General features: G+C 33.4%; 1 long non-coding RNA gene across 1 annotated transcript; it reads right to left on the reverse strand.

Annotated features, from left to right (window-relative positions):
- Positions 1-666: 666 nt before the first annotated feature.
- Positions 667-3,043, reverse strand: LOC107936938 (uncharacterized). Its single transcript, XR_005909170.1, has 2 exons — positions 2,397-3,043; positions 667-2,294 (listed from the first exon to the last, which is right to left on the reverse strand). It is a non-coding gene; the product is annotated as an uncharacterized lncRNA (long non-coding RNA).
- Positions 3,044-10,160: the final 7,117 nt, after the last annotated feature.

A 10,160-nucleotide genomic window follows, 5' to 3' on the forward strand; every position in this document is an offset into this window, starting at 1 on the left:
ATTTTTCGTCGGAATGGTTTAAGGAGAGAAAATAAAATAGATATATAAATTAGTTAAAATTATATATTTTTTAACTCTACCAAGCAGATATAATCTCTTCAATTTTTTTTTTCCAAGAGAAAGGAGCTAAAATAAAAATTGGGCAAAGGGCTAAAGGCTGTATATTAAAGCCCAAAATTGGTAAGCCATGCTATGAGATTGAGCATGCATATTTAGATGTTCCAAAGTCCATATTTAGTAAGTGACATTTACTCTTCTATCTTGCTCATGGCATGGTATCAAACATTTGCATTTAATTTTTAAACCTATACCACTAAACTAAAACCCTTTAAACAGAGTAATTGTAGACTATTTAAGTCCGATTCTCTAGTAATTCTTAATGCAATGAAAGAAGACTATGCATGTTTAGAACTTACAAATTTTCGATGTACCTCTGAATGAGGTGTTGGGAGCTCTTCAATAAAATAAAGATTGTGATGGGTTTGATGTAATTTGTTAAAAAAAAAAGAAGATTATTGCTTCGATAAAATTGAGATAATGAGTAAAGAAAGCAGAGGTTGATAATGTTAATAAAATAAATGTAAGTTCAGAAAATTTGTTTATCAAGTAATCAAACAATTGGGTTTGGAAAGAAAAAGAAATTAATATACACAACAACAGCAAAACAAAATCGAATATATATAATTATATTGCTGAAACTGAAGTACGAGAAAGAGCAAAACAACACTTTGTCAATGCAGCATCTTCGTACTTCCTTACACAATGGGCAGTATAGCTCAGGTGCTGGTTTTTTACCGACTGAACCATCACTACTGGAGGTTGAAGCAGAAAGGTAAGAAAATACAAGCATGTCTTAAGCAGATGAATTATTTAGTATTTATGTTGCAATTATCCAATTATATACTGTGCAGTTTCTTGAGGTTGTCTTCCATGTATACATCATATAAAAATCAAGAGACAGAATACAACAAGGTCTATATATAATAGTAATGAAGGCGACCTAACAGCATTACGAAGAACTCTACTGACAACAATCATCTGAGCTCAAGATAGATAATGCAGACACCGAACATATAAAAGCCAATAATACACAACAATATATCAGAAACAACCTATTTCAACCAGGTCGTAAACACCAATTTTTCGGAGTTGCTCAGCTTCTAGTTGCCTCTTAGACGGCGTCTAGCACCGAGTTTTGATCGTTTCAGCTTTCGGGGTTGAATTTGTTCAGCCAACATCACCAGCCATTGAGGTTTCCCAATTGAAAACACAATATACCCCATAATCAATCCAAAAATGACTCCACATCCATACCCTAACAATACAACTTGCCATCCGAATTCGATTATTGAACCTGAAACATTCTGTTGTGGAGGTTGCGGTGTTTCACTTTGGTAGCACAACTTGGACAATGGAAATCCGCTTAATCCCAAGTTTCCTAAATAGGACTCCTTTGAAAATGTATTAAATTGCTTCCCCTCCGGGATTGGTCCCTCAAGTTTGTAGCATGAAAGGTTTAAGACTTCAAGGAATGTCTGATCCAACAGCTTCTGTGGAATTCTACAAGCAAGTTGATTTGAAGAGAGGTCTAACCATTCCAGGTTTGTCGAAATCCCAATTGATGGAGGGATACATCTGACAAGATTGTTATGAGAAAAGTTGCGCTCTTCAAGTGACTTAAGCTCCAATGTTGCTTGGAATTTTCCCACTGAAATTGTTGTTGGAAAGATCAATGGTGGTGAAAATGGTAAGAATTCTCGTCAGTTCAATATCTCTATCTTTCATGGTAACCCTCATCACATCATCCCACTGAGAGTATAAGTCTTTTTGTCCCACATATTGCACTTCCTGTAATTCATTTCTACCCACACTCAACATGGCTTTCAAATTCTAGAAGAACCTCGTAGGCAAGGAGCCTATGAATTCATTGTGAGAGATGTCCATGATTCGCGACATAGGAAAACGAAGTTTTGGTTTTAGAGCTAACTATGGCACCATGGAACTTGTTAGATATTAAGACAAGAACTCGAAGCTTTGGAAGAGTTCCCAACCAATGGGGAAACTCACCACTAATTGTGTTGTTACCAACATCAAGAACTTCCAAATCTTTACAGTTAAGCAAAGAATGTGGTAACGGTCCCTCCAATTGGTTCCCATTCAAGCTAAGAATCCTTAAGCTTTCACAATTGGCAAATTTTGTAGGGATTACCCCCTGGAAGTTGTTCATCCACAAATCTGAAACCGTCAAATAGTAGCTGAGTTTTCCCAAACAATGTGGAATTTTGCCATTCAACCTGTTGATAGACAAGTCAAGAATTATCATATCACTGTTGTTGCAGATTGAAAAAGGAATCTCTCCGGTCAACTTATTGTTTGAAAGTAAAACATATCCTGACCACAACACTGCATCAGGAAGTGATCCTTGGAGCAAATTTGAGTGGATGTCAAAGTATAGATAACCTCTGCCACGGAAATCCTTGGAAACTTGTCAGAAAGTTGTGCGAAAGATTCAGATATGTCAACGAAGCCTCTCCAAGTCCCCAAAAACAATCTGGAAGAGGCCCCTGAATTTTGCTGCTGGAAAGATCTAGATGCTGCAAAAACTTTGAATCTTTCAAGAATGTTGGGATTTCTCTTAAGTTGCATGAGGACAAACTTAGATAAGTAAACATAGGGAAGGAAAATTTTTCGTTGCTACTAGGAAGGCTCAAGGACAAGCTTTTGTACGACAGACCAAGATCCCTAAGTTCCTTGAGTTCTGAAATCATCTCTGTATCAAAAATGCCGGTCATGTTATTTGATGAAAGAATGAGACCAGTTAGGTGCACAAGCCCAAAGAGTGACCTTGGAATTGGGCCGTGGAGCTTGTTGTTACTTAAATCAACGTAGGACAACTGTGATTTATTCACGTGAAAGTCATCAATATGGCCTAGACCTGTCCATGGGCCGGGCCGGGCCAGGAAAAAAATTCGGCCAGCCTCTTAGGCCCGGACCTGGCCCGGCCCGAAATATGGACCTAAAATTTTACCCAAGTCCGGCCCGGCCTGATTTTTAATAAACACAAAAAAATATTTTAAAAATAAAAAAATAAAAATGTTTTCAAAGTATTTTAAAATTAAAAATTAAAAATTAAAAATATATATTTATTATATTCGGGCCGGGCCATGGACAGGGCTAATATGGCCATCAAGTTGATTATAACTAAGATCCAAGTATTCTAATGATGGGAGGATAGAAAGCAAGGAAGATGGGGTTTTTTTACAAAATTATTATAAAAAAATAAAAAATAATTAAAATGTTATCTTTTTTTTTATTTACGAAAATATTATAATTTTTTTATTTACCAAAATATACCAAAAAAATAAAAACCTATAAAAAAAACTTGACAATAGCCTGATCAGGCCAATCACATTGGCGGCACCAAAGGTGCCAAAGTGATTGGCCTGACCAAAAGTGCTAAAGAGATTGGCCTGACCGGACTAAAATGTAACTCTCTGCAGTTTTAAGGACCTGACAAGCAAATTTACTATTTTGAATTTTGAAAGTGAATTGCTGCCGGTGTGCGTGTGGTGCGCACTAAAATTAAAATGTGGCTAATTACCTTCTAAGCCCTTCTTATTTATTATTTTCTTTTTATTTCCCTTCAACTCACTTTTTTATTTAATAAACAAGCCCTCAACCTATTTTTGTGAGTATATTTACTTTAATAATAAAATAAAGGGCTTTTATGAGTAAAAATCATAGATTAAGAGCTTATTTAACTACAAAAATAGATTGAGGGCTTGTTTATTAAATAAAAAAGTGAGTTGAAGGGGAATAAAAAGAAAATAATAAATAAGGAGGGCTTAGAAGTCAATTAGTCATATTTTAATTTTAGTGCGCCTCTCACATATAGCGGCAGCAGTTCACTTTCAAAATTTAAAATGGTAAATTTGCATGTCAGGTCCTTGAAACTGCAAAGAGTTATATTTTAGTCCGGTCAGGCCAATCATTTTGGCACCTTTGGTGCCGCCAATCACTTTGGCACCTTTGGTGCCGTCAATGTAATTGGCCTGATTAGACTGTTGTCAGGTTTTTTTTTTGCAGGTTTTTTTTTGGTATATTTTTGTAAATAAAAATTTTTTATAATATTTTGGTAAATAAAAAAAAAGATAACATTTTGGTTGTTTTTTATTTATTTTTATAATAATTTTATAAAAAACCCAAGGAAGATGGTATTGTTTCGGTGAGCAAGTTAAAAGCTAAGTTAAGAGAAACCAAGCTTGAATGGCTATTTACGGTTGTTGGAATAGGACCCGTCAGTTGGTTATTTGAAAAGTCCACTAAGACAAGCTGTGTCAAGTTGAATAAAGAAAATGGTAACTGACCACTGAAATTGTTACCATCAAGAGTTAAAGAAGTAAGATGTTCAAGTTTGCCAAGTGAAAAGGGGAGCTCACCAATGAAGTTTTGGTCGGAGAGGTGAATATCGGTGATTTGTGTAAGGTTTCCAATTGATGCTGGAATAGATCCTGCGAAAGAACCTGTTAGATACAGGGACTTGAGGGATACTAAGTTGCCAATGGAGTCAGGTAATTCTCCTGTGCCTTCAACATTCAAATCTTCCAAAAACTTCAAACCCCCAATAGAATTTGGTAATCCTCCTGAGAATCTTGTGCCTATTACATCCAAGAATTTGAGGAGACTAGTCCAATTAGACTTGGGAAAATGACCTCTCATTTGAGGATTAGATGATAGCTGGATTGATTGCAAGTTTGGTAATTGGAATAAACCAAACGGAAATTATCCTCCATGAGCTTCACCCAAATAACACGTTTCTAGATGGAGAGACACCAAATAAGAAGACAAATTGGCTGGAGTAAGAGGAGCAACATGAGACATGTCTACCCCACTGAACATTACATCCCTTAAAGTAGTCATGTTTTGAACCAATCTCTTAATAGCAAGATTTTGCAAGTACAAATCATTGCCAGAGAGATCAAGAGAAACAAGTTTGGATAAATGAGATATTTCTTGTGGGACTAAACCAGAAAGACCAGAATAGGATAAATGGAGATGTGTCAAACTAGCTAACTGCAAGATTGTCGAAGGGATTTTAGACATGCAAAAGTAATTGTGAGCCAGGTTAAGCCATTGAAGATGAGAAAGAAGGAAAAGACATGCGTGGTAACCCCCACGACATCATCCCACTGAGAGTAGAAGTCTTTTTGTCCCACATATTGCAGTCCCGTAATTCATTTCTACCTACACTCAACACAGCTTTCAAATTCTTGAAGAACCTCGTAGGCTAGGAGCCTATGAATTCATTGTGAGAGATGTCCATGATTCGCAACATAGGGAACGAAGTTTAGGCTTTAGAGCTAACTATGGCACCATGGAGCTTGTTAGATCTTAAGACAAGAACTCAAAGCTTTGGAAGAGTTCCCAACCAATGGGGAAACGCGCCGCTAATTTTGTTGTTACCAACATCAAGAACTTCTAATTCTTTGCAGTTAAGCAAAGACTGCGGCAACGGTCCCTCCTTTTGGTTCCCATTCAAGCCAAGAGTCCTTCAGTATTCACAACTGCCAAACTTCGGAAGGATTACACCGTCAAAATACTAATTAAAATGTTAAATTTATAAACCTTGCATGACAATTTATATGTAATCCATGCTGATTTTCTTTTAAAATAAATTAACTTCTATTTTTCTGAATCTTTTCATAAAATTTAAATTATTATTGACGTGACATATAAGATAAATCATGTTATGTCAACATGAAATATACATGAACAAGCACGCGGATTGTCATGCCAACACCGTTAACAAATTAATATTAAAAAAATAATTTAAATATTTTTAAAAATTAAATTGACAAAATATAAATATTAAAGACTAAAATTTGACATTATGCATTATGTGTGGGCGTGCCATATAATTTATTTATGTAAAGGAGAAACTTGAAAAATAAGAGATGGAAGATTTTAGATTTTGAACTCTTGACATATTAGATGCCGCTTCATAAAAGTGGATATATGTGAACTCATCCAATTGTTCAAAATGGTATTTTTAAACAATAAAATTTATTACAAAACACAATGTTTAATTGTGCTTTAATCTTTGGATAAACTATAAAAATAGTCACTTTTGTTTGCCTCAGATTACATTTTAGTCACTTTTGTTTGAAATGTTACGTTTTAATCACTTATGTTATCGTTTTGTTATGAAGTGGTCATTCAACCGTTAAAATCTGTTACCTCCCTAACGGCAGTCCTACGTGGCAGGCTAAATGGGTTTTAAATGTCAACTTGAATGTCCAGTCGTTGGGATGAAAATAAGTTTTTAATTAAATAAAATTTAATTTGGACTGTCACGTAGGACATCCAAGTTGGCAATTAAAACCCATTTGGACTACCACATAGGACTGCTGTTAGGGAGGTAATGGAATCAAATGGTAGAATGACCACTTCGTAACAAAACGATAACGTAAGTGACTAAAACGTAACATTTCAAACATAAGTGACTAAAATGTAATCCGAGGAAAACAAAAGTGACTATTTTTGTAGTTTACCCTTAACCTTTTTATATTCTTTATATTTTTAAAAGTTAATTTCTCTAATTTTAATCTTAAGAATTTATACTATCTTTATTCTTTTGATTTAATGATTAAAGTTGAATCCATAATATTATTAAAATAATTTTATTTTATGTCATTTTTAATAGTAAATTTTTTATTTAAAAAAATGCAAAATCCAATTTAATAGAATTCCTGTAACGGTTTTCTTAATTAGAGTTTAATAGTTAAATCAAAAGAATTGAGAGATTAAATATAAAAAATTAAAGACTAAAATACATCATTAGTCATTAAAGTATGGGTAAGCTTTCGTTTTGGTCAGTTAACTAAAAAAAGTTACAATTTGATCACTGAACAATTCAAAAGTTTTCATTTAAGTCACCAAACTATTCAAAAGTTTTGATTTTAAGTCACAAGGTTATTAGCTTCTTTTTTTAAAAAAAAAAGTTTCGCTAACGAATTTGAAGTGACGATTTGACGATCGGTATGGTAGAGCAGCACCTATCGACAAGTAAAAGAACATACCTTAGATCCAAGTCGATCTAACAATCAGTGTCGGAGATCGAAGAAAAAAGTTGTTTGAATTTTGATTCGCAGATTCGTGACGTCTAAAGCTATTTTATGAAAAAAAAATTGTAGAAGAGAAGAAAAAAGAGAGCTTTCGATTGGTGAAAGAGTGCGAACAGAGAAAGCCATATAACATCGATTTTAATAGTCTAGTGACTTAAATGAAAATTTTTGAATAGTTGAGTGGCTTAAATAAAAATTTACCCATAGTTTAGTGGCTAATGATATAATTTACTCAAAATTAAAAATAGAGAAACTAATTTTTAAATGTAGAAAGAGTATAAAAATTGAGGGTGCTCCACTTCTTATTTGTGTCAAGGGATCTAGAACGGTGTACCCTTGTAGGACAAAGAGCCGTCAATGATGAAAGTGAGGGGAGAAAGTATGAAGAAATGTCTATGGTGATTGAAGGGTTAAAAGAGAAAGAATACTCTAAAAGTGAAATCCCCTTTTAGCTCTAATTTTAGAAAAGAAATATATGGGGATTTTTTGTGGGATCCTACATTGTGACCCACAAGGGTGAACCGTTCTATATCTCCATTACGTTCTCCTCTTTACCTTTTTTTGCTAATTTCTTGCATCAACATGTCAATTGATTCTTTCAAAATTTCATCCAAGATTAACAGGCTACGCCTACAAAATGTTGATTGCAAAGAATCCAAAGCTGACCCCAAAAACCAAATCCAACAACTCAAAAGCAATCCATCATATAATCTTGTTGTAATTGGCAAAATACGTTTGGTACCAAACTTCATTATAAACTTATCAAAAAAATCCAAAATGGCTCTCGATAGGCCTTGCAATTAGATGAGCCTACAAGATGCGAGCCACCGGGTGGTTCACGTGATGGACCCCCAAAATCCTACCACACCATGGCGCCATGCCACCACACAAACACACGTAATAACAATCATCTGTTTTTAAAGGATTCTTTCAAGTCAAGCAATTTTTTGTGTCTAATTCATGTCGACTTTAGCACGCCGACTTTCAAGCTCCACGGTCCGATGAGGTCTTGAGTGAACATGTGGCGAATCGAGAATGGGTTTGGCCCTAGTGAAGGAGGGTAGGAGAGGGAATTGGCTTTGGGAAATTGTCGCGGTCTCTCTATCTAGTTTATATATTGACATTGTCTTGATTTTAGGCACTATGAAGGCCCCATTGACATTTATTTTGTACCTTTGACATGCCAACCTTTTTTTTTTTAATCCTTGGCTGTTTATTCACAGTTTAGAAGAGGCTTACCTTTTCACCAGGGTAGGGGCTAAAGATGAATCATAAATTATTGGGGAAAAAAATACAAATTTACAATTATATTGACGTATAACTTTATAAAAATTTGAAGGGTTAAATGGCAAATTTACCATTTTTAGAAGTGCCAAAAAAACCCCTTTGCCTTTGTCCTTACTTCTCACTATGCTGAGTTACAATTACAATGGAATTGTATCTTCATACTCAACTTTATTGAATATTGATAAATCGTAAAAGAAAAGAATCGGATCAACATAAATCATAACATTATTTCTTTTCTTTCTATAGAAATCAAGAATCTTCCCTATGAAAAATAGGAATGATAGGTCTTATCCTGTTGGTTGGTTTTAAAAATTGAAACTTATATATATGTCATCCAACATTAAATGTGCCCTAAAGTTTAAAGTAAATTAAGATCTTGGTGTTCATGATTACACCATCGAAAATTTCATTACAATTTACTATCATAACAATTGTTGCTTCTGTAATGGTAATAAACATAATATGAGAAAATATATACTTGTAATAGTTTGAAAATTATTTTGGGTTTCAATTGTAAAAGGATAAAGTAGCTTTCATTTGTGAGTAATACATTTTTTGTCTTAAAGCCTTAATTAGGAGTATAAATCATGTTTAGTGTAGGTTGATTCTGTAGACAAAGGAGGACCCATTATATAGAAAAATTGAGAGGCATTCACGTGAATTTTCGTGCATAAAATTGTCGATCACCTTATCTGAAAATGATTGTTGCCCTACCATTGTCGAATTTTCTCCCTTCACAGAATTAATGTAAGGTTGCTTATATTAGGCATGATTAAATTAATTAGAGAAAACCACAGTCTAATCAACTCAATAATACAAAAACATTGAGAAGAAAGGCACATGTATTTATTTTCTCCAGAGATCTTCGTATCACTTTATGCATGAAATATATGTAATTTGCTAATTATGGATAGAGTTTGAGAAGAATATTGCCTTGTTTAGTTTACTGGTATGAAGTTGGTGATAGATACCTGTATATATTTGATTATTAACCTTTTAAAATGACTCAAATTTAATTATCAACATTTTAAAAAGAATTGAATTGCTAGCTTTTAATGAAGATACTGGTTTAAATTTTTAAACATGGTAGCTCGTATGACAATACACATTAATTTTTTATGGATTGTTTTGAAATTTGAAATTTTTTATTTTTTTTGAATATTTTTATAAAATTTAAATTATTTGTTGACGTGATATATAAAATAAATAGTGCAACGTCAGAACAAAGTACATATGAACTGTCATACTGGTTACCACACTGCTAACATCATTAAATAATTAATGTTTTAATCAACATTTCCATTAAAAAAGATGATCTGACTCTTTTGAAAAATTAATGCTTAAATTTAACTCAACCAAAGAATAAAGACCAAATCAATAAAAAGAAATATAAATATTGAAGGCTAAATTTAATATTATTTCTATTAAATATAAATGCTTAACAAAAAAATCAAGAAAACCATAAATAATTTTTCTAGGCATGCTACAAAAATTAGGTACATAAATGTATGGCATGCTAGAAGCTGTCCCTGTTGCTTGGTCTCTGTTTCTTGGTACAACTTGAGTTCCCAAGAAAATGAAAATGAACGTAAAAGCTATATTAATAGATTGATAAATTTTAAATAGTGACTAATATACCATACAATAAATCAGAAGTTGTTGAATGATGGAAATTCATTATGTGAAGTAATATGTTATTGTTTAGTGAAATACTTGTTACTAAAATAATTTTGCTTAAGTGATGCTCTT

The sequence above is a fragment of the Gossypium hirsutum genome, chromosome D01 (assembly GCF_007990345.1).
Source record: "Gossypium hirsutum isolate 1008001.06 chromosome D01, Gossypium_hirsutum_v2.1, whole genome shotgun sequence".
Classification (NCBI taxonomy): domain Eukaryota; kingdom Viridiplantae; phylum Streptophyta; class Magnoliopsida; order Malvales; family Malvaceae; genus Gossypium; species Gossypium hirsutum.